This window comes from Chiloscyllium plagiosum, unplaced genomic scaffold (assembly GCF_037043375.1).
Source record: "Chiloscyllium plagiosum isolate Xiang-an unplaced genomic scaffold, Cpla_swu_hap1 HiC_scaffold_17, whole genome shotgun sequence".
NCBI classification, from domain to species: domain Eukaryota; kingdom Metazoa; phylum Chordata; class Chondrichthyes; order Orectolobiformes; family Hemiscylliidae; genus Chiloscyllium; species Chiloscyllium plagiosum.
Window position 1 is genome coordinate 25,751,615 of NW_028270155.1, and position 25,499 is coordinate 25,777,113.

At 40.9% G+C, this 25,499-nt stretch overlaps 1 protein-coding gene across 2 annotated transcripts in view; it reads right to left on the bottom strand.

Annotated features, from left to right (window-relative positions):
* The window catches only part of cmip (c-Maf inducing protein), a 215,643-nt gene that overhangs the window by 102,801 nt on the left and 87,343 nt on the right, over nt 1–25,499 (bottom strand). The gene's annotated exons all lie outside the window — the stretch shown is intronic.

The following is a 25,499-nucleotide window of genomic DNA, read 5'->3' on the forward strand; positions in this document are numbered from 1 at the left end:
AATGACCTGTACGAACAGCAAATAAGAAAATAAATCAGTTTGTACACTTTACTAGAAAATATTTGGTGGCATCAGAAGATGGCCTGTGAAAGTGTTGATTTTGTCTGAATCATGTAGCCCACTAGACTAGAACTCAGCTAAAAACGACTCAACAGGACAATTCAGGATCAATCTGATTGACTGTATGTCATGGAATTTTAAAATACGGGTGCAATTAGATTGATCTATGCCAAGAGGAATTGTGTCAGTTTTGGAACTTGATTTGTGGAAGAAATACTTGTGGGATCTAATACCATGCTTCAAGAATTATGTTCATATCATGTCAATTCCATAATATCCAACAAATCACGAAACATAAAACAAAAATTGCCGCCTAAAATGGGATTGGTTTTTAATCACTGTACTCTCCTGTGGCAGTAAACTCTGCAGGAACTTCACAAGCTGGAACTCCGGCTGCTATTGCATTTAGCACACACCCCTCCCACCCATTTCCTTTTTCCTGCTGTTGATAGCAGTACCTTCAGCTGAGCCCTACAGTTGGATATTTCCACACCAACTTTGCCTCAGCATCATCCTGTATGTGGCTAATCCTCCACAGCACCTACAGAGATGTTCCTATGTTAAAAGATGTTATATAAATGCAAGCCATTGTTGCTGATAATACACAAGCTCTGATAATCTGGCACGTCAATTCCATTCTTTTTGTCATTTGCTGATTGATCCTGGTTGAATTTTGTAGGCTTAGAGGCATTCAAGACACCATTCTGAAGCCTACTGCATCATTGCTGGTCAATGTTAAATCAGATCTGATGCTGCCTGACCTCTGCTGTATTTTTCCAGCGCCAGACTTTTCGACTCTGATCTCCAGCACCTGCAGTCCTCACTTTCTCCTCTGAGCTTAATAAATGCACAGTAATAGAAACATTGGTTTAAACTTTATATGTAGCCTGTGAAGCTACATAGCTCAGACTTTCATAAAATCAAAATCATGGGCATATCTGATGTAGACTATGAAGTAATAGACTGTTAGAATGAACATGAAGCAGTAATTCAATGCCTAGATTCTGATGGCATTCTTGGACAGAACAAGCTTTGTTCATGCAGTTTATGAAATTATTAAAACTGCTCAGTATATTTTCTGCTTTGTAATTATCAGTCATTAGTCAACCTTAATGGTTAGCTTTCTCACCTTCCCTCATGTAGGTGCTGACTGATGGAGTTATAGTTTCCTGGTATTGATGTCCCTTGAGATCGCCACCTAAATGGCCCAATGCCAGTCCAGACTACAAACAGGCTATTCACTCCTGAGATATATGGAGTCAGCTCAATTCTATTTTCCCTCAATGTTTAAACAAGAGAATATGTAGACAGCAATCACCAAGTGACAACCAAGAAGGGATCATCCATTTAAGACAGAGAAAAGGAGGAATTTCTTTTCTCAGGAAGTAGCCGGTCTTTGGAATTCTTTACCCAGAGAGCAGTGGATGCTGGGTCATTTGAATATATTCAAGGCTGAATTAGACAGATTATTAATTGACAATAGAATTATGGGAGCAGGCAAGAAAATGTAGTTACGGCCACAGTCAAATAAGCCATAATCTCATTGCATGATGGACTGGGCTTGATGGACTAAATGACTTATATCTGATCCAACTTCTTATGACCTTACGATAGTCATAGTTGACTGCTTTTCTCTTTTCAAGACTACGACTGTTGAAGCTAATTGTTTTACTCATTGCTAAACGACACCATCACTTACAACAGATTGGCTGTCAGTGCTGTATTCTTTTCATCTGTGCCTTATCTGTGACTCGAGTAATACACGAGGCTACATTAACTGTAGATACTAAAGGTGTGTTTTAGTACATTAGCGAGCTTAAAAAGAGAGCTAACATTCACCCAAAAGTAACTTGTTCAAACAATTTAATGTCGTGTGACCGGGTACACTGGGAATAGTTTTGTGAAATTTGGATTACAACACAATTTAAACTGCACTTTTTTTTACAGCATCCTGCTTTCATTTGTTCCAGCATGTTTAGTTTACAAGGCACTGTAAGGTAAGGGAAGGGCCAGAATACATACACCAGAATACAGCTCGTACATGAGTTGTATGTATTACAATCCTTAAGAACTTGTGCATAAAAAAGACTCGGTTCTTCTGAAGCAATTCTGCAGAAATTAGATTAGTATGTTGAAAGTTGCGTTCTCACAAAAAAATTGGACAAAAGCCTCGTATTAAAGATTAAATTAGCTTCAATTTTGTTAATAAGCCTACGGTTCCAGGGAGAAAATGAATTCCACTTGTATATTTCCAAGAAGTTAATTCTTCCCAATACACAAAATACGCAGAAACTGGATCACTCAAGAGCAAAAAATCGTGGGGCTATAAAAGAATATTAAAATTTACAAATATTGAAAGGCAAAGAACCAGATGCAAAGTATTCCTGGAAAATTACAGATGATGCAATGATGTTATTTTGCAGGCATAAAGTTGGCATAGCCCCAGTGACAGTATTGAAAAGATGATTCAAACACAATAATCTGCATCTGCATGTGACCAATCAAACAAAGAAAATCACAAATTTATAGATGCTAAGTGTGTAAAAAAGAAACGTTTCAATAAGTGACTAAGGAGTAGATTTTCATTTTCACCACCTGCAACACGATCTAGCAGAGTGAACATTTGAAAAGGGATAGGTACAATCTACTGAGCCAGATTATCACCCAGCTACTGAAGACATAGGTTAACCCCTCTCACACTTTGGCATTGGAAATAGTTAAGGAAGTAGTGGGCATTGTGGGTGAAAAACGTATTTATAAATCACAAGCTGCTTCAATGGGTTGAGGCTTACAACCGAGTCACTGAACTATGCCTTGATCAGATAAACATTACTTTCCAACAAACACAAGGAGCATTTGTCAAAAGTATTCTTGTGAAGAAAACACCTGTTTAACAAATTCCCGATGTTCAAATCCTGCTGAATTTCTTAAAGGACCAAAGTTACACAGCAATTATAAAGCTACACAAGATATCTCAATAAACATAAGCATATTGACATAAGGTGAGGAAAAAAGTGCCTCTTTGTGATGTGAAGCTGAGCAGACTCACTCTTACTTCCAACTTTCTGCATTTATAAGGTAAATGGTATAAAGTATTTTTACATCCCCTCCAGGTACACCATTAGTATCTAACTGGGAAAACTGTAAAATGATTAAAAGCACTGTTTTGTTTTAAAGTGGTTAAACCGTTGTTTAAATTAAAAGCAATTCTCTTTGATGCATACCATTGAAGTAAAGTGCTCAGTAAAATTACTGTTTATTCTTAACAATAATCAAACAATGCCTCAGCAGTCAACATCAAAGACATGTAAATTGTGCTTGTCAGATAAATTCAGCTCTCTACTTGTTTGAGAATTGAACAACACGTTTAGTTAGATGGTTTACTTTGCTATTATTTGTTTTTTTGACAGAATTCTCAGCACTATCTGCGTAGGCAAGTTTAAACCTGGAGGCAAGTAGTAAGTAGTAATTTGATAATAAGACAATAAACTCATACAAAAAAAAAGAAACTCATACATAGAAAATACAGTATCTATTTGTGACTGGTAATGCTTTTTAACCCTTTAAAGGTCAGAGGATATACCTGTACACTCACTTGACAAAAAAAAGAAAGAAAACTGAAATTTGTTCTACAAATGCTAGTACCTAACAAACTTCCGATGGAGTAATTAACAACACTCACAGCTTAGAGGTTGTTTCCTTCAAGCATCAAGTCTATTAAGCATTCTGCTTTTTGCACTCATCGAGTATTAGTGCTGGGGAATAAAACTCGCCTCATTCCATACCAAGATTCACAAGTCAGACAGAAAAAGTGTAAATTCCCCTGCACTCCGTTCAGATACTTATGTCTCAGCCCCAACCTCAGAAGAACAACCAGCATCTGCTGTGTCAGCGTAACCTTCCTTCAATTTCTCTCACAAGCTTCCACAGACTCTTCGAGCAGGGTTCCCAAGTAATCCTGAATGAGCATCAAATTTACACTGCAGATACAGTACTTATCCTGCCGGTATCAGATGATGCTAGGGCAAAGGATCAAAAGTATGGTCAAAGAAGTAAGTTTGAAATCGGGTCTGAAAGGAGAAAACTAAGGTAGTGAGGCAGAGAGATTTAGGGGGGGAATTCCATAATCTAGGACCTGTCCAGTTGAAAGCATAGTTAACATTTGAGGAAATATTAAAGTAGTGGTTGAGAAGATGTCAGAAAGAAGTTGCAGACTTCCTTATCACACTTCAGGCAAAACTCTTCATAATCATTGCTTGATGGATTGGCCTTGATAACCTATATTTGATCCTACCCCTTATGGCTAGGATATGATTCGAGATGAAAAATCATCAATGTGATGCCTCTACCCTCTTCCCATGGCCCTCAACATTTCCAAAGCCAGACTATGTACTGTTTATCCCCCACCATCACACTTATGGTCCATGCCCCTATACTAGGCTATCCAGTTGCACCCATAACCAGACCGTTTTAAATGGAGAGAGAGAGAGAGAGAGAGAGAGAGAGAGCTCAATACATCAAAATTTCAGGTATTTATGGCTCAGATAAATATATTGGATTAAACACAGAAACCACCAACAAATTTTAAGTTCTAAACGATAGGCATTACATCACAAAATACACTGCAAAGCCGCTACATATAACACTGTCAGGAAAAAATTCACATGAAATGCTCTGTTGAAGGCAGTTACTGTTTCATGTCTGCCTTCTACAGTGCAGCTCCACTTGAACAATCAGCCTTCCCATTCCCCCACAAAAGAGGTCTCCTGTGAAACGTCTGATGTTGATGACATTCTACATCCAACCTGGCAACACTAGGACCAACTTGTGAAATATCAAAATATTAAATTGATGCCCTAACCATCAGTGCTTGGGTCTGTATGGCAAACATCCTGTACTGCAAAGCTTCTATTCTGTACCTAAGGAGAGGACAACAAAAAACACATCTGTCATCCTTGTGCTTTCTGAGCTACATTGGCTCCTGATTAGCAACGTCACAGTTTTAAAACTTTCACCTTTACTTGCAAATCCCTCAAAGGCCATGCGCTTTGCCATCTCCACAACTTTTTTCTGACACCTTCTCAATCACTATTTTAATATTTCCTCTAATGGCTACCATGCTTTTGATGGAAAAGCTCCTTGGTTATAGAATTTCCTCCCTAAATCTCTCTGCTTCGCTACCTTGCTTTTCTCCTTTCAGACTCGATTTCAAATTTACTTCTTTGAACATACATTTGATCCTTTGCCCTAACATCATCTTGCATGGCTTGATGTCTCATTTTGTTTGACATGTTCCTGTTAAGCACTTGTATTTTATCGAGTTAAAGGTAGCACAACAGTGCAATCCTTTCTTCCTCTCTGTAATAACAGTACTTCAATCAAGTAGAGTTGCCCAGGCCAATAGTTAATGACAGTAACAAGAGTCTTGCCCACTGGCTGGTTGTCAAGTGAGTGAGCCATTTAACTTCTCTTTTGGGAGACTCAGTGAACTATACCAAATCACTTAACTGGTCAAAGGCGAGATCAAGAACAACAGGGGATAAAGTACCTCCTCCAAGAGCTGGCACCAGAGGTGGAGGTTCACCATTGCTCAGTAATGCTATAAGAGAGAACTTGTGGGTTCCCACGCACTATTAAAAAGCATCGGTAACAGTCCCTTAGATGGGCTTTAATTGTCTACCTCAAGGCCTCTGTTGGCCATGGAAAGGGACAACAGTCCATAGGACTTCCTGTCAAAGACTTCATTGAAGCACAGGCAAAAGAAAGTTGGGGTTCGCACCCCACACCCTCCCTCCCCATTGAATACCTGCTTCCCAGCCCCACACTACTGCTCACTACAGAGGAGGACATTAAATTCCTCCCTTGGCTACAGTGCTTTGTGCTGATGTCCAGCATTGTCTTACCATACCCAAGACTGTATGCTGCTGTAACTTGTGTCTAAACTATCATCAGGAGGCATGTTCAAGAGGCACATCACTGCACCCTTTTCATACCCAAACACTTCTCAAGGCATTCTGCAATCACAAACAGACTCCATTCAGCAGGAATTTAGAATAATTTATGCCAGTAACAATTGCAATCGTTTGGTGTTCTTCTGCATTAAACTGTGCCTAGAGTTTGAATCCTGTTCTGTGAATTTAATCAATAAGGCAGGACTAATCACATAAATGAAAAGGAAACTGCGTGGGAATGATATGATGTTCAGGATAATTTTACCTGATTTACAAACGAGATGCCAAGCCAAGCCCCACTTTTATACTGCAGAAAACAAACTTATAATCCCAAAGAAAAGCAGACCACTGTCCTCTGTTAAAAACAACTTGGCCTGTTTGATTGAATTTCAAAATCATTTAAAATTACAAGCGTGCACTGAATACAGTGTGAACAAAAGCATTTACCAATTATTTAAAAATCACTAGATTTCAGTCATATGCTCCCCACTCCTTTACTTGGCACACATAACCCTATACAGTTAATGAACCTTGTGATAGGTTGATGTTTGAAAGTGTAGAAAATGAATCCTACATTATACACACACACACTAACACACATTACGATGGACTGTCAAGTTGTAAATTATGCTTGCCCACAGATTGTTTTCCTTAATCTTCACACCTCTTCAGCAATATAATTCTGGATAGGTTATAGATATTGTGTAAATTTGCAGATCAAAAGATACTGAACACCCTAAGTATTTTATAATGAGTTTGCAGATCAAAAGATACTGAACACCCTAAGCATTTTTAAATGAATATTAACAGCAGATACCTAGGACCCCTGCTTAATATAAAAATGGAACTGAACCCCACAATCCCAATCAAACCATAACTCCAGATTTGGAACTCATAACTCTTTGTGTCTCTCTGCTGACTCTCCCTCAAATTATTGACATTGGGAAAGATTTCTCTTTCCAAGGGGCCTCAAGAATGAAGTTGCCCTACAGAGAAATTACAAACTCTTGTCTGAGCTTTGTTTGACACAAGCATGCCTTATCATCGGTATTTGGAGACAGAGGAAGTGAGACCTGGGTAAAAAAGGCATGCTCACAGGCAATGAATAGGAACCAGCAATGAATCAAAGCTTGGAATTAGACATTCTGGCGCTGAGAATACAGACTAAATGTCTGTATTTCATTGTTACCACACCTGACTGATTACATGGTGCAGTAATTTCATTCCAATTATATCTGCTACCAAATGTTTGCTTTTAGCAAGAGTTTGGTTACACAAAAGAAAACTCATTGCAAGCATTCATACGACAACTAAGGTGACAAGTACTTTTATGGAAACTAATCTCAAGGTCCATTGTGTTGAACTTCTTTCCAAAATAGACTTTTGATCCTGATGGAGCCAAAAATTCAATCTCCATCGTAATACTGTGACAATATTTCTTCGCATTTCCTTTACTTTCTGGAGATGTACAGGATCACACTTGCAGAACTCAGAGCCTATATGACTAAAAGGTATAGCCACCAGTGATGGAGAATTAGGACTGGGAAGGCATGTCAAACCAGAAGTAGAAGAGCAGAGATATCCCAGCAGGCTCTGAAGCTGGAGAATATTGCAGAAATTAGAAAGGGAAAGGCAATCGAAGAATTTGCACACAAAAGTGAGACCTTTAAAATCAAGCCATTGGTTGACTGGGAGCCAATGTAGGAATGATAGAGGAACAGGACTTGCTGCAAGTTATGACATGGGCAGCAGAGTATTAGATGATCAGTAGTTTACAAAGGGTAGAATGTGGGAGACCAGTCAGAATTACATAGGAATAATCAAGTCTAGAACCATTAAAGGCATGGATGAATGGATTATATACTTTATAGACTGATTTAACCAACCAATGTTACTTTCCAAATTTCCACAAGTATTTCAGCTTTGGCTGAAATTGATACTACAAACATGCCCAGATGTAATCCATAATTATACAGATGATCAATTTCCAAAATATTTCAAATACCGCTTGCAATGAACAATGTGAATTTATAAAGAACCTTTTTAAGCCCTCATCCTATCCCAAGACATTTGACTGACATTACATCACTTCTGAAATGAAAACACCAATCATGAAAACTGATGCCAACAGGTCAAATCAAAATTTCATTGTAACCAATATGCTGACTTTATCACACAGAAAATGACATGCAGGAGAGCTGAATTACATTTGACTGTTCCGAGTTACTACTGCTCATCTTTGGGGAACTGCCTGAAATAGCCAATCAAAATTAAATAAATTAGTTACCTATCCAGATTCGTTTGCAAGTGAGCAAGAGTGAACATTTTGTCAGTTTTATTGCTTGCCCTTGTAATATTAAAAATCAGAGCACCAAACAGTAAGATGTGATACAATATTTACAGAATGAATGAACCTGATATGCAAAGAGGCACAATAATAAACATGGATACATTACATCTATTTTTATTCCTTCTTAAAACCAAGACATCATGGATGGGGTACTTATTGCCTGCCCCTAGCTGCCTTGTGATGACAGTAATCCAGCTAGGTCGCTTGCTAAATTCAGAGTAGTTTTAAGTCAATTCCATTGGATTCATATGTTCCATAACTGTGAGGATTACACACACCATAATTTATTTTTATTGAGTTCTTTTGTTGAATGTATAAAATATTTCATACTTGAACACAAATTAATTTCTTCCAAGATTTAATGTTCCTTTAAGGTTATGTAACACATTTTGTTGTAGGTTAATGAAGAAATGAATTATATCTCAGTGGAAATGTTGAAATCTTATGTTCTTATGAAATTAAGTGCAAAAGAAAAATACGGTGATTTTATATGGTTAAGAAATAAGGGGAGAACAAATGATAAATAAATAAGATAATTTCTTTGGGTGAGGGTTGCTTTATTCACTTGTTTTACTTTTCAGGTGGGTGGTGCCATGTCTATACAGGAGCTAAAGACTGCAGGCTGTAGTTCTCAGAAATCCCTTCACACTCAATACTCATTTAGCTTTCCACTCTGCCATCTTTTTCCTTCAGCTTTCTGTCTTCCACTTCCAGCCATTCATCTGCCTTCACCTTGTTATATTGTCACTTGTCTCACCTTGGTTCTTAGTGAGAAAGAAAGTGATTGTGATTTTTGAGAACATAGTAGAACACCTAGTTGATGACTCATGCCACTCCATCCATCCACCCAAGAATTTCTGAACGTCAAAGACACTAATATAGAAGAGGACAAAGTCATGGTCTCCTTCAATGTAACGGCTTTATTCACATCAATTAACATCAGCTGGGCCAAAGAAACACTGATCTCACTACTTGACGAATCAAGGACACAAACACCAGACAGCAGCAACTCCATTAGCAAGGACAGCATCCTCAAGCTCGTAGATCTGTGCCTTACTACCCACTTCACCTTCAATGACAGGAACTACAAACAAATTGACGCGACACCCATGGGAATTACCAATATCAGGATTCTTAGCAGAAGCAGTGATGCAGAGACTAGAACAAACAGTCCTCCCCATAATCCAGCCCAAACTTTGGGTCCGCTATGTGGATGACATCTTTATCATCATGAAACGGAACAAACTAAAGGAACCCTATAATATCATTAACAAATCCTTACTGGCATACATTCACCAAAAGAGGAAGCAAACAACAACAAGACTCCCCTTCCTAGATGTCACAGTGGAAAGAACAGTCAATGGTGAACTGCAGACCAGCATCTCCAAGAAAGCAACACACACCAACCAGATACTCAACTACAGGAGCAATCATCCCAACACCCACAAATGGAGCTGTATCAGGACATTATATAAATGGGTCACAACATACTGCAGCACCCAGGAACTACAAGCATCAGAAGAAAAGTATTCAGTAACAATGGATACCCGACAAACACAGCCTGCTGATTCTTAAACAACAAAAGCAAACAAGAAGACACAACACGTTCAAACACTCCAGCCACACTAACATACATTAAAGACATATCGGAGGTAGCTACTAGGCTAAACAGAGACACACACAGGGATTTTTATAGGCCTGGCAATCAAACCAGAACTCCATCAGCAAACACATTGATTTGGATCCCATTTACCAACCTCTGAGAAAAAGAACTGGAAATGATATCACCCACCTCAACAGACCAAGCCATATAAATAGAAAGCGGGACAGAACACCAGTGCTTCACCGGAGGCTCACTGATGATGTTACCTAGCATGGTGACAAAATGTCTGAGAGCAAACCTACCAGCTCAGTGAGCAAACCTACAACCAAAAGAAAATGATGGATGAAATATTTTGTCCATTGGTTGACATGTGGGATAAACATTTAACGTAGGAAAAAAGACAGTAATGACAAAGAACTGTAGCAGGCAAGTTGTAAAATTAGCACTGAAGGTCCTATTGGAATTCTGCTTAGATGTTGCAATTGTAAAATGTAAGAATGGTAATTACTGTGCATTTGCATCTGGAGCAAACTTTAGTAATGGGCATTTGATGGAACGTAATATTATATAGAAGTAAGGATCAAATGTGTACCATTTGTTGTTTTGGAAAAATGATCAATTGTAGTAATTTGGGAAGGAAAGATGCCTGCAACATGAGAAATTGGCTCATCACTTGCTTGAAGCTTTCCAGCATCATCATAGTGTGTTAGGTTTTATTGGTAGAGTGATTGAGTTCCAGCGCTGTAATTTCATGCTGCACCTATACAAAGTGCTAGTGCGGCCGCACTTGGAATATGGTGTACAGTTCTGGTTGCCCCATTACAGGAAGGATGTGGAAGCATTGGAAAAGGTGCAGAGATTTACCAGGATGTTGCCTGGCTTTGGAGGGACGATCTTATGAGGAAAGGCTGAGAGACCTGGGTCTGTTCTCATTGGAAAGAAGAAGGATAAGAGGGGATTTGATAGAGATATACAAGATGATCAGAGGATTAGATAGGATAGACACTGAAAGTCTTTTTCCTAGGATGATGACACCAACTTGCACAGCATAGCTACAAATTGAGGGGTGATAGATTTAAGACAGATGTCAGAGGCCGGTTCTTTTTTTCAGAGAGTGGTAAGGGCGTGGAATGCTCTGCCTGCCAATGTAGTTAACTCAGCCACATTAGGGGCATTTAAACAGTCCTTGGATAGGCACATGGATGATGATGGGATAGTGTAGGGGTATGGGCTTAGATTAGTTCACAGGTCAGCGCAACATCAAGGGCCAAAGGGCCTGTTCTGTGCTGTATTGTTCTATGTTCTATGTTCTGTAGGCAGAAAAGAGTTGATAAGCATGCCTACCCTATATAACCATTGCCAATATAAATCTGTGAGAAATTTGAGCAAATGGAAGATATTTTTAACATAATACGAAAGTGAATAATTAGTGATTACAACATGTTCCTGTAAAATGGCTGTAAAGTCCATTCCAACATAACTGAAAAATAAGTCTTAGTGGGTTGGATTCTGAGTGAATACAATGCACTCAGTGCACAAATCCTTTGGTTAGGAGTTTCTTTTATTTTTGAGACCATTTGGGTGAATTAAAATGTTCACATCTACAAGTAAGCTGTGCTTCAATCTCCTCAGTTACTTCATTCTTCAGGAATGGTATTATTTTCACAGAGAAGCAGAGCTCACAGCAGTGAGGCATGTATGAGTAAGTTATCAGTTTCCAAATTTACAGCTTTCGAAGAATTAATTTCAAGGCATTGCTGAGATTCCAGGATGCAATTATTCATTACTTGTCAGAAAAGTTTCTTTGATCAAATGCACTGCCTGATATCAAAGCTGGAAATCAAACATCTCCTCCACTTTTTTCTGTCTGCAGAGACAGCAGTAGATAGTCTAGGTCAAATAAAGGTTATGCAGAATTTCTTTCCTCTCATTTTTTGAACCTGAAGATACTGCCATACTGTGGTATGGTTTCACACCAGAACCTGATCATTTCCGACCATTCCCCTATCTTCAAGTGCAACCATAGGCCAGGTTTAGCTTAAGTGCAAAGTGGACTTTGCTGAACTTGATGTCTAAATTCAGAGACTTGTCACTAAGACAGAACAGAGCAAGTGTTGGATGAACTATAAAGGCAATACACAATATCAGAGATCTAAGTAGTGAAAATTTGCATTTTGCATTTTTCAGTCTAATGGGAGGCTGAGAGTTAGTCTTACAGTGGTACACAAATAATTGTCTATAGAAAATGTTCCAGAACATTATTTCAAGTTAAATTACAAAGGTTTCAAGAAGAATCATGGATTCTAGTAACAGCTACATTTTGTACAGGGATCAAGGAAATTCTCCACACAGGGGTAATTTCTAAAGAGTGTGAGGTAAGATTTAGCAAGTCTCATGCTAAACATGAAAATAATGGCTTTCCTTTTCTGCAACTATCCTGTGATTCAAATCGACATTGGAACATAGCCATCAAGAAGTCTGTGTCCAGTAGAGTCCCACAGGGAATTGTGCTGGGACCCGTTTTGCTGTGGCTAATGTGAATGACTAGAACATGAATGTGGGAGTGTTGAGCAGTAAGTTTGCAGATAATACGAAAATTGGTGGGATGGCAAATAGTGAGGAAGATAGACTTAGACTGCAAGAAAATATAGATGGGCTGATCAGTGGCAAATGATATTAGATCCAGCCAAGTGTGAGGTGATGCACTTGGATAGGACAAACAAAGCAAGGGAATGCATGATGAATAGTCGGACCCCAAAAAGCACCAGAGACCAGAGGGACCTTAGTGTGCGTGCATATTGGTCCATTAATGTATCAAGGCTGCTGCTTATTGCAGTTAAGGCAGCATATGGTATACTTGCTTTTATTAGTTGAGGCATAGTGTTTACGAGCAGTGAGGTTATGCTGGTACTGTATAAAATTTTAATAGGGCCACAGCTACGGTATTGTGTGCAGTTCTGAAATCCACATTATAGGAGGGGTTGATAGCATTCGAGGGGGTGCAGACGATATAGGAGGGAGGTGATAGCACTGGATGGAGTGCAGAGGATATAGGAGGGGGTGTGATAGCATTGGAGAGGATGCAGAGCTTATAGGAGGGGGCTGATAGCACTGGACGGGCTGCAGTGGATATAGGAGTGGGGGTGATAGCACTGGAGGGGGTGCAGAGGAGATTTACCAGGATGTTGCCTGGGCTGGAGAATTTCACTTACAAAGAGAGATTGGACAGACTGGGGTTGTTTTCCTCAGAATAGAAGAGATCGAGGAGTATAAGATTATGAGAGGTGGAGGTAGGGTACACAGGGAGAAACTTTTCCCTTGGATGGGGGAATCAATGATGGTGGGGGAGGGGATGAGGGCACAGATTTAAGGTAACAGACTGAAGGTTCAGAGGAGATGTGAGGAAAAACGTATTCAACCAGAGGGTGGTGAGAATCTGGAACTCACTGCCTGTAAGGGTGGGAGAGGCAGAAACCCTCATTACATTCAAGAATTATTTAGATGTGATGCCAAAGCATACTGGGCTAAGAGCCAAGTGCTAGAAAATAGGATTAAAATAGTTAGGTGTTTGTTTTTGACTGTCGTGGACGCAATGAGCCAAAGAGCCTTTTTGTATGCTGTCGACCTCTGTGACTAGAAGAGTTTGTTCAGCAGGAAAGTCTCCCTTCAGCTCAGTACCATGGAGAATGCAATTCCAAAAAGGTGTCGGATCTAACTTATAAAGTTTACTTTCAGAATCAAGTGAACATTTTTCGTAGACCTTGTGGTAAATTGAAACGTTAGGTGTAGTGCTTCTGTCTTTCCCCAGTCTCCAAATGTTGAAATTTCTAACTGTTACTGCTGGCAGGAGAGAGAGGTACAAGAATGATAAATAATCCTTTATCCAGACATACACAGCACTTTCTCTGAAAACTAGGCAGGACAGCGATAAGTTTCAAACAGGGGACTGCCACTTGTCTGGATACTGAACTGCAATTACAACTTTAAAACTCAGGGTCAACTTTCTACAGGTTTCAGTTTAAGCCATGTTAACACATTCCTATCCAAATTGCATGGCATAAATATATGTTGTTTAAAAAGTGTGTGTTACCAGTTCATAAAAATAACAACTTTTAATAATTGTATTTTTTAAAAACCTTGTCTAGCTGTGCCACTAATCTAAATACGACTTAAATACATGCTGATTTGCAGATAGAAAGAGAATGGAAGCCTTGCTGGGTTATTATGTCTTTCCCCTGGTATTTCAGGGGTGTTACTGACCCTGCCAAAATGGTATCTCAGCCAAAGCATCTCGAAAGTGAAACTCCCCCAAATCTCTGCTGGATAAAGTCAATTATTTTACATACAGAGACCACCTAGCTGACCTGGTATTGATTTAACTTTCAACACTCTGGTGACACCAGTTCTAACATTTCCATAATGAGTTTATTGCCAGAAAGAATTCTTCATATAACCACAGACTCTGAGTGACGATAATAAAGAATAGAGCTTCCTGCAATATCTTTGACAAGCGCCTTGAGAACAATGGAGGTATCTAGCAGCAAACTTACGATATTAACCAATGCTGAGCATCTCAAACAGGTTAGTTACTGGAGACTCCAGTTCAATATGCGTATGGGAATGATTTAAAAAGAACATTTTCAATAGTCAATATTAATGGAGCCAAAACAAACCCCTTCTCAATATTAGTCTTTCTGTTAATTCCTCATAAAGGTCTGATGGCAATTATTAAACCAAGAATAAGTGTCCTTATATCTCAAAAGTTCCTCAAGCCCATCAAACAAATTGATCAGTGCATTGTGGATAGGAGTTGGGATGTCACATTGCAGCTATACAGGATATTGGTGAGGCCACTTTTAGAATACTGTATTCAGTGCTTGGCTCCCTGCTATAGGAAATATGCTGTTACACTTGAAAGGGTTCAGAAAAAATTAACAAGGACTTTGCTAGGATTGGAGGTTTTGGAGCTACAGGGAGAAGCTGTATAAGCTGGGACTTTTTTGCCTTGGAGTGGAGACTGAGGGGTGACCTTACAGAGGTTTATAAAATCATGAGGGGCATGGATAGGGTAAATAGACAAGGTCTTTTTCCCATGATAGAGGAGTCCAAACCTAGGAGAGCATAAGTTTAAGGTGAGAGGGGTAAGATTTAAAAATGACTTGAGGAGCAACATGTTCACACAGAGGGTGGTGTGTGTATGGAATGAGCTGTCAGAGGAAGTCAGGGAGGCTGGTACATCTACCACATTTAAAAGGCATCTGGATGGCTACATGAATAGGAAGGGTTTAGAGGGATACAGGCCAAATGCTGGCAAATGGGACTAGATCAGTTTAAGATATCTGGTCGGCATGGACAAGTTGGACCAAAGGGACTAGTTCTTTGTTGTATAACTCTATGACTATATCTTTGTGTACAAGATGATTAGGGGGTTAGATAGGGTTGACAGTGTGAACCTTTTCCTGCGTATGGAGTCGGTATTACAAGGGGGGATAGCTTTAAATTAAGGGGGGGTAGATATAGGACTGAAGTTAGGGGTAGGTTCTTCACTCAGCGAGTCGTAAGTTCATGGAATGCCCTGCCAGTAGCAGTGGTGGACTCTCCCTCATTATGGGCATTTAAGCGGGCATTGGATAGGTATATGGAGGATAGTGGGTTAGTATAGGTTAGGTGGGCTTGGATCGGCGCAACATCGAGGGCCAAAGGGCCTGTACTGCGCTGTATTCTTCTATGTTCTATGTTCTATCTCTGCATTCTACTAATTCTAGCGTACTTTTACATCTCACTTATAACCCCCATTAGCATCTGTGCTATCAGTTGCCTAACCTCCAATATTAGAATTTCTTTCTAAACCTCTCGTTGTTTATCCATATCCTCTTCCTTCAAAACACTCCTTCAAACCTAATCTTTTGACTGAATTTTTGGTTACGTCCCTAATATCTTCTTGTGTAGCCTAGCATCAAATTCTGTCTAATAAGACTACTGAGAGTTTCGGATGTTTTATTAAGTTATATAATTGCACTTTATTTTTGTGTTGTTGAAATGATCACCAACAAGAGAACTGCTGTAAGTTACTAGCAGAGTGTACACAACAGCAGAGTACTGCATTTCCTGAAAACGCTGGGGAAGTTTGGAAATCATCATGGTCTTGACTGAAGGAGCAAGAAAACCTTCAGCAGTTTCACTTCCTCTTTCATTCCCCAGTTTAACTGACAATTCCTTGCAAAGCAGTTGTGAAGACAAACCTTTGTTGATCAACTCACATGTTAGGTTGACTCATTACAAATAAACTGTCTGTCAGATGGTCTACTTTCAAAGTCTCTGATATCACAAAACTCAAATGTGAACAGGCTAGGCCATTAAAAATGATGCATAGAAAATTCCTTCATATGAATGTAATTTACATTGTTAGGATGAATTCATTTCTGAAGTTCTGATACTGCAAGTTTGTCGATATAATGTTAGGTGATATTGAATTTAGTTGAAACGGTTCCTCCTAACCTGTATTTATGTAGCATTTCCATAATCTTAGGGTGCCCTGGAATAACTTTACAATCAACAACTTGCAGGAATATTGACAGTTTAATGCAGGAAATATGGTTATGAGATATACACAGCATGACCTTACAAGCTACATTTTGACTAAGTTACTTGTGTTACTGAGAGCGGTTGTAGAGTAAATATTTGACAAAGCATCCAATAGGAAACTCCTAGAGTTCTCTGAAATAGTGAGATCGTTAATGGCATGTGAGAAAGTTGACAGGGCCTGAGTTTAAAATCTCACCCTAAAGATAATACCTTCAATAGGGCAGTACTTTCTCAGTGATACTGCAATGTATCAATGCAGATATTTTACTCATGCCTTGAATAGAGCTTGAACTCAAACTTTTAACGACTCGACTCATATCATGAATTAATAACAATACACATTTATCATTAATACTTCTCAATCTCAAAACAATTTAAAAAGAGATGAGTTGCATTCCCTGATGCACTTTTGCTGCTGGAGATCTTTCCCAGATTAGATTGGGAAGCGCATTAATTGCACTGATGCTTGTTGAGACACTTTTGCAGCACTGTTGTATTTCATCTGGCACTGGAATGGTCCTGTATCAGGTGTGAAGTCTGCCAACTCAATGATGAAGGCCTCACTATGGTATGTCAGAGGAATCATTAGAGCCAAAGGCTCCATTGACATAAAGAGAGACAGCTGAAATATGTGCAACTGCAGCTGAGTCCAATCTTGCATTTGCACTTCCACTATGACCCAATTCACATAGTGGTTGAGATGCCAGATATTTGATGATTAATGCACAGACCATTCAAGATGTCTAAATATTGAGGCACCCTCACTCTGGTCAACCTACTTCAGCAGCACAACTCTCTGACTGAGGTTCCAGAGTGGCTGGCCTTCTGAAACCCAAAGAGAAAATGCTGAAAAATCTCAGCAGGTCTGGCAGCATCTGTAAGGAGAGAAAAGAGCTGATGTTTCGAGTCTAACTGACCCTTTGTCAAAGCTAAAAAAAAGGAGAAATAGGGAGGTATTTATACGAGGCTGAGAGAAGGTGAGTCATAGCTCGAGAAGCAAAAGTAGCAATAAAGAGATGATAATGACAGTGCATAAAGAGATTATGGGGAGGTTAGGAACTGTGAATGACCAAGGCTGAAGCCAGTGCTGTGTGACAAAATATGTGGGGGATGGGGGATGGAGGATGGGGGGGGGAAGGGGTGAAGTAGAGGCAAAATGGAAAACCAGGGAGAAGGGTAGCAAAGGGGGAAGAGGAGAGAAAAAGGTGATGAGAGTGTGGGGAGCGAGAGAAAGAGAGACAGTCAAGAAATAAGAGGTACAGAACAGTGTAAAAAATATATTTAAAAAAAATGAAATAAGATTATCTGAAGTTGTTGAATTCAGTGTTGAGACCGGCAGGCTGTAACGTGCCTAGTCGGAAGATGAGATGCTGTTCCTCCAGTTTGTGTTGAGCTTCACTGGAACATTGCAGCAGGCCAAGGACAGACATGTGGGTATGGGAGCAGGATTGTGTGTTGAAGTGGCAAGCCACAGGAAGGTCCGGGACCTGATTGCGTACAGACCGAAGGTGCTCAGCAAACGAGATCACCCAGTCGGCGTTTTGTCTCTCCGATATAGAGACCACATTGGGAGCAATGAATGCAATAGACCAAATTGAAAGAGGTACAAGTGAAACGCTGCTTAATCTGAAATGAGTGTCTGGGGCTTTGGATGGTGAGCATGGAAGAGGTAAAGGAACAGGTGTTGCGCCTTCTGCGATTGCATGGGAAGGTGCCGTGTGTGATGGGAGAGGTGTTAGGTGTGATGGGAGAGGTGTTAGGTGTGATGGGAGAGGTGTTAGGTGTGATGGGAGAGGTGTTAGGTGTGATGGGAGAGGTGTTAGGTGTGATGGGAGAGGTGTTAGGTGTGATGGGAGAGGTGTTAGGTGTGATGGGAGAGGTGTTAGGTGTGATGGGAGAGGTGCCGTGTGTGATGGGAGAGGTGCCGTGTGTGATGGGGAGAGGTGCCGTGTGTGATGGGAAGGTGCCGTGTGTGATGGGAGATGTGTTAGGTGTGATGGAGGAGTGGACTAGGTTGTCCCGGAGGGAACGATCTCTGCGGAATGCAGAGAGGGAGAGGGAAGGGAAGATGTGTTTAGTGTTGGAGCTTCAACTTCTCATCCACACCCCTGCTCACCCTGCACCTTCCAACAGTCTCAATCCCTCGAATCCCATCTCTTCCAGCCTCAGCCCTTGCCGTGTGATCACCATACCCTCTGACCTTCCCCTCTCTGAGGTTGAGCGTGCTGTTCTCAGCAAAGAACTCAGCTTTGTACTCTTACATTCCCACCTCAATGAATTCCGGGCTCAACATGATGCTGAGCTCTTCTTCCATCACCTTCACCTTCGTGCTCATTTCTTCGGGCAAGAGTCCTCCCCCCCGGCCACAGATCCTTTCACATCCCTCCAACATTCCACCTCTAATTGACACCCCTGCCAGGACAATTTCCTGCCCTTGATCTTTCATTTACAATTGTCAATGGGACATTGGCCGCCTTAATTTCTCTGCCTCTCTTACCCATTCCAACCTTTCTCCATCCGAACTTTCTGCCCTTCGCTCCCTTAGGTCCAATCCCAATCTTGTCATCAAACCTGCTGACAAAGGGGGTGATGTTGTTGTCTGGCGCACTGACCTCTACCTCGCAGAGGCTGAGCGCCAACTCTCAGATTCCTCCTCCTACTTTCCCTTGGAGCATGACTACACCACTGAGCATCAAGCCATTGTCTCCAACACTGTGACTGATCTCATTTCCTCTGGATGCCTCCCCCCAACAGCTTCTAACCTCAGTCTCCCAACCCCGGACAGCCCGGTTCTACCTACTCCCCAAAATCCACAAGAAGGACTGTCCCGGCAGGCCCATTCTGTCAGCATGCTCCTGCCCCACTGAACTTATTTCCTCCTACCTCGGCTCCATCCTTACTCCTCTGGTTCACTCCATCCCCACTTACATCCGGGATTCCTCTGATGCCTTGCAACACATTGACAGCTTTCAATTCACAGGCCATAACTACCTTCTATTCACCACGGATGTGCAATCTCTTTACACCTCCATCCCACACCAAAACAGCTTAAAAGCTCTTCACTTCTTTCTCGAAAAGAGGCCCAAACAATCTCCATCCACCACCACTCTCTTCCGCCTGGCTGAACTTGTTCTCTCTCTCAGCAACTTGTCCTTCAACTCATCCCATTTTCTCCAAATCAAAAGGTGTAGTAATGGGTACCCACATGGGTCCTAGCTATGCCTGCCTTTTCATGGTGTATGTGGAACATTTCTTGTCCAGGCCTACCCCAGGTCCCCTCCCACAACTGCTTTATCAGTACATCGATGATTATTTCAGTGCGGCTTCATGCTCTCGTCCTGACCTGGAAAATTTCACCTTCACCTGGTCCATCTCCGACACTTGCCTTCCTTTCCTTGACCTTTCTGTCTCCACTTTCGGCAATAGTCTATCCACCAATATCCATTACAAGCCCACTAACTCCCACAGCTATCTGGACTACAGCTCTTCTCACCCTACGTCCTGTAAGGACTCTATCCCTTTCTCTCAGCTCCTTCGCCTCCGCCGCATTTGTTCCGATGAGGCCACTTTCCAAAGTGGTGCTCTTAATATGTGCTCCTTCTTCTCCAACCATGGCTTCCCACCTACAGTTGTTGACAGGGCTCTCAACAGCGTGCAGTCCATCTCCCGCACCACGACCCTCACCCCCTCCCTCCCCTCCCAGAACAATGATAGGGTCCCTCTTGTTCTCACCTTTCACCCCACCAGCCTTCACATGCAAAGAATAATACTCCGCCATTTTTGCCAACTCCAACACGACGCCACCACTAAACACATCTTCCCTTCCCTTCCCCTGTCTGCATTCCGCAGAGATTGTTCCCTCCAGGACAACCTAGTCCACTCCTCCATCACACCTAACACCTCTCCCATCACACACGGCACCTTCCCATCACATCTTCCCATGCAATCGCAGAGGTTCAACACCTGCTCCTTTACCTCTTCCATACTCACCACCCCAGACACTCATTTCAGATTAAGCAGCGTTTCACTTGTACCTCTTTCAATTTGGTCTATTGCATTCGTTGCTCCCAATGTTGTCTCCTCTATATTGGAGAGACAAAACGCCGACTGGGTGATCACTTTGCTGAACGCCTTCAGTCTGTGTGCAATCAGATCCAGGACCTTCCTGTGGCTTGCCACTTCAACACACAATCCTGCTCCCATGCCCACATGTCTGTCCTTGGCCTGCTGCAATGTTCCAGTGAAGCTAGTGGGCGGCACGGTGGCACAGTGGTTAGCAGTGCTGCCTCACAGCGCCAGAGACCTGTGTTCAATTCCCGCCTCAGGCGACTCTCTGTGTGGAGTTTGCACATTCTCCCCGTATCTGCGTGGGCTTCTTCCGGGTGCTCTGGTTTCCTCCCACAATCCAAAAATGTGCAGGTTAGGTGAATTGACCATACTAAATTGCCTGTAGTGTTAGGCAAAGGGGTAAATGTAGGGGAATGGTTCTGGGTGGGCTGCGGGTCAGTGTGGACTTGTTGGGCCGAAGGGCCTGTTTCCAAACTATAAGTAATCTAAACTCAAACGCAAACTGGAGGAACAGCATCTCATCTTCCGATTAGGCACGCTACAGCCTGCCGGTCTCAACACTGAATTCAACAACTTCAGATAATTTTATTTCATTTATTTTATTTATCTTTTTAATTTTTTTTTACTGTTCTCTACCTCTTATTTCTTGATTGTCTCTCTTTCTCTCGCTCCCCACTCTCTCATCACCTTTTTCTCTCCTCTTCCCCCTTTGCTACCCTTCTCCCCTGTTTTCCATTTTGCCTCTGCTTCACCCCTCCCCCCCCCCAATCCCCTACATATTTTGTCACATAGCACTGGCTTCAGCCTTGGTCATTCACAGCTCCTAACCTCCCTATAATCCCTCTATGCACTTGTCATTGTCACTTCTTTATTGCTACCTTTGCTTCTGGAGCCAAGACCCACCTTCTCTCAGCCTCATAAGTACCTCCCTATTTCTCCCCTTTTTTTAGTTTTGACAAAGGGTCAGTTAGACTCGAAACGTCAGCTCTTTTCTCTCCTTACAGATGCTGTCAGACCTGCTGAGATTTTCCAGCATTTTCTCTTTTGGTTTCAGATTCCAGCATCCGCAGTAATTTGCTTTTATCCAGTGGCTGGCCTTCTGATTGAGCTGGAAGCCTCCGAAGTCAATTAGAGGTTGTCTCCAGGAAGATTGTGGAGTCTGTTTTACTCACAATCATGAATTCTGAATGCCTTCATAGTCCCCAGATTAAAGTCCTTAGGCCCTCAGAAAAATCCAGTCTATTGTTCCTTCTGTCATATGAATTATTGTTTATAATTACAACCACACTTTCATGAAGCACCAATTCCTTATGTCTCCTACATTTCAAGCTACAGCATTCCTATTTATATGTTATGAACACTGCAGTATGCAATTTAAATTGTACATTTGAAAAGCACTCACCCTTTAACTCTCATGTTCCATAGCTGGTTAACGGTATACAATTTTCAGGGTTAAAAGATTGAAACTTTCTGTTCTTCAGACTGTTTTGTAAAAGCCTATCACAGAAGCTTGTCAAACTATTTTAGCTGACTACAGCAACGGCAGATTCCTACCCTTGGAGATAAACTGAACCCCCTGGAAATGACAACAGTTTCACAGCTAAGTTAGGAAGTTCAAGCAGGAAAACACCACCACTACGTTGCATTCCTGGAAGGATGCTTCCATTATTCTTCTTAAAATGGCTTTATTCCTTTTGCCAGTGTGTCATTTTCACCTCCACCTAGAATAGTTGGTGAGCCGAGAAAGTTTTTGTGGGCAAGTTATTCAACCATATAAGACGGTATGGCTCAGCCCAGACCTTCATTGACCTCACTCCTTCCAAGAGAGCTCACTGGACAGCTGTCAAATTCCAGCTAACATCCGTTATTCCATGTCAGATTGGGGATTGAATCCTTGACACCTTTTATCTGTGAGGATCATTCAGTCTTGAATTTTTTTAAAAATTCATTTCAGTTAAAACTTTATATTAAAAGATTTAAAGGATGAAGTGCAACAAGGAAATCTCACATTTAAAATTCCAACCAGAAGTCCCAAACATGATTGCAGATAAAGTTAAAGATCTCGAGCACCGTAGCAATGAATGAACTCAAACTTTGACAGGGTGTAAAGCAGGTGGTTGTGAACTGACCACCTCTTATAGGCTCTACCATAGAAACGGGCTGTCAATTCACCAGTGCTAACTCTGTACTCCCCCAGAGGTCCAAAGTCATTCAAGTTTCAATGCAACATTTAACATAGATAGAGGATGTAAGGAGCTGCCAGGAAGAATGCCATAAATTCTTAGTAACCTTGATATTAGGAGTGAGATTTTGCATCTGAGGATGGTGAACTTTCTAGTTAACCTACAAAATGTGCATCTCATTCTGAAATGAACCAACTGTTCTAATTTTAATGGGTGGTGATGCAGGCTGATCACATGTTAAGAGTATTGGTGAAAGTAAATAATCCAACTTTAGGTGGTCTGAACATTACACAGTTCGGAAACTAAACTGCTATACTCACAATAAGAAACCTTTTCCCTAAATTGTCGCAAAAAAACCTAATCATACACTTAGTAAAAACAGAAGTGCTCCCTTTTCTCCAAGTCATAAACAACCATGTCAGTTTCAGGTCAGTTTTTTTCTATTACAGATGGTTGCTTTCAGCAGGAGGACACAGTCCCTATATTAATATCTGCAATAAAATATGGCTTTAAGTATAAGCAACAAGAATATGGGAGAACAGTATTATTGGAAAGAAAGCTAGGATAATGAACTTTTATCCTCGTCAATTTCAGTACTGGCAGTAAAAAGACCCGGAGTAATGAGTGCTCCAGGTTTAAACCACAGTTGCTAGGAGGTGAATAATTTGTCCTGATGATGCAAGCCAAGGTACTGCACTCTCTCCAAACGTTTGTCAACACAATATAAAAAATGGTTGCATATTGTCTACTCATTTGTAAGATACGTAATTTACAATGCCACAGCCTCTAGTGGACTTTGCAACACAGCAAATTGTATGCACTAGTAGCTGCTTTTCGAACATAACGCGAATAACGTAAATGGTGTTGTTGGTGAATGAGTCATGGTTCAAACGCCACGGTATACTTCTAATACAGTCAGCAGGTTGGCAGCTCTTTTGGGACCCTCCCACCAGAATCTAACTGATAACACAAAAGCTAAGCTGCACTTCAGCAATTACTCCAAACTGCATTTAACTTATTACAGCAGTGTGACATTTCGTAAGTGTCTGCGCAAAGCACCTTTGACTTCTATTTGACCTGATCTATTGATCAATTGCTCATCACGGATTGACTTGATTCTATGGGTTAGTTTATTTAAAACAGTAAAATATATAATAAGTAATGAAGCAGGCATTATAACAAACCAACTGATTTCAGAGTATGCAGCTTGCAGTCTCACAGTAGGCACATAAAGTGACAACTCACACAGCAGAGTTGTTAAGTGTGAACTCTCTTAAAGGCAAAGTACACAAACGACGGCGTAGAGATATTTATGAGCCCGAAGACCAATTTCCATGTGTTCTCTTATATATGACTGCCAACATCAAGTAGCATCTATAATGTGGTAAATGTCCCACAATGATTCACAGGAGCATTGTCAAATACCTTGAGCCATATGAAAGAGATGTCAGGACAGATGACCAAATATCTGCTTGAGGAAGTAATGTTCAAGGAGTGCCTTAAAGAAGTTAAGTGAGGTGGACAGATTTAAGGAGGAAATTCCAGTGCTTAATGTTCAGGCATTGCCACCAGTGGTGAAATGTTTAAAATGAGAAATGTGTAAGAGATCAGAACTGGGGGAAGAATGCAGAGATCTCAAAGGAGTTGTTGGACTCACGAGGTTACAGAGCTTGGAAAGGGCAAAGCAAGGCTGGCATTTGGAAACAAAGATTTAAACTTTGATGGATCATTTACTATTATAAGTCCTTGAGACTGGGGCAATGGTTGAACAGGCCCTGACACAATTTAGGATACATGCAGCTGAGCATTGGATGGACCCAAGTTAGTGGAAGGTTGAAGATAGTACATCAATCAAAAAAAGTACCAGAACAGCTCGAGCTGGAGGTAATAAAGGCATGAGTCAGACTATTCAATCTGGACTGTACCAGAGCTGACCCATAATTTATTGATGGCTACACATAAACACGTGCAAACACAGATACACAACTGCCTGATGAAGGAACAGCGCTCCGAAAGTTTCCAAATAAACCTGTTGGACTATAACTTGGTGTTGTGTGATTTTTAACTTTGTACAGATACACTTCCCAGCCTGTGTTGCCAGCTTGAATCCATTAACCCACACTAATATTATACACTGTAATATAAAAACAAAGTGCTGGAGGTACGAGACAAGTCAGGCAGCAACTGTGAACAGAGAATTTTTGGACTTTAAAAAAATAAAGTTAGCAGCCTTTGTGAAACATTTGCATCTTTGCAATAGGCAAGTGATAGCCTCAAAAGGCTGCGTAATCCACACATTGGCAGGATTACAGAGAGGTAACTGATGTTGCTTCCAACCAATGCAATGCTTGATCGGAGAGATTGTAACTAGATCACCACACATTATCGATTCTGAAAAGGCCTACAACATAACCATTCTATAATTGGTAATGCAATGTTTGGATTCAATGTGCTTTAAACTTTTTTTTAAAGGAACACAACAAAATATAAAGTTTAACATTAACAAAGCATTGAGTTTACTAGACAACATCATGTCATTGCGAGGCAGGGGTGGACTGTCACAAGACTTGTAATTCCCAGTCTCAGGCTCTGTTCTGGCATCATGACAATTGGTGAAAATTGTATTCAATAAAAAGCTAGTCTAATGGCAACCATGTAAAACCCATCTGGTTCACTAATGTCCTTTAGGGAAGAAAATC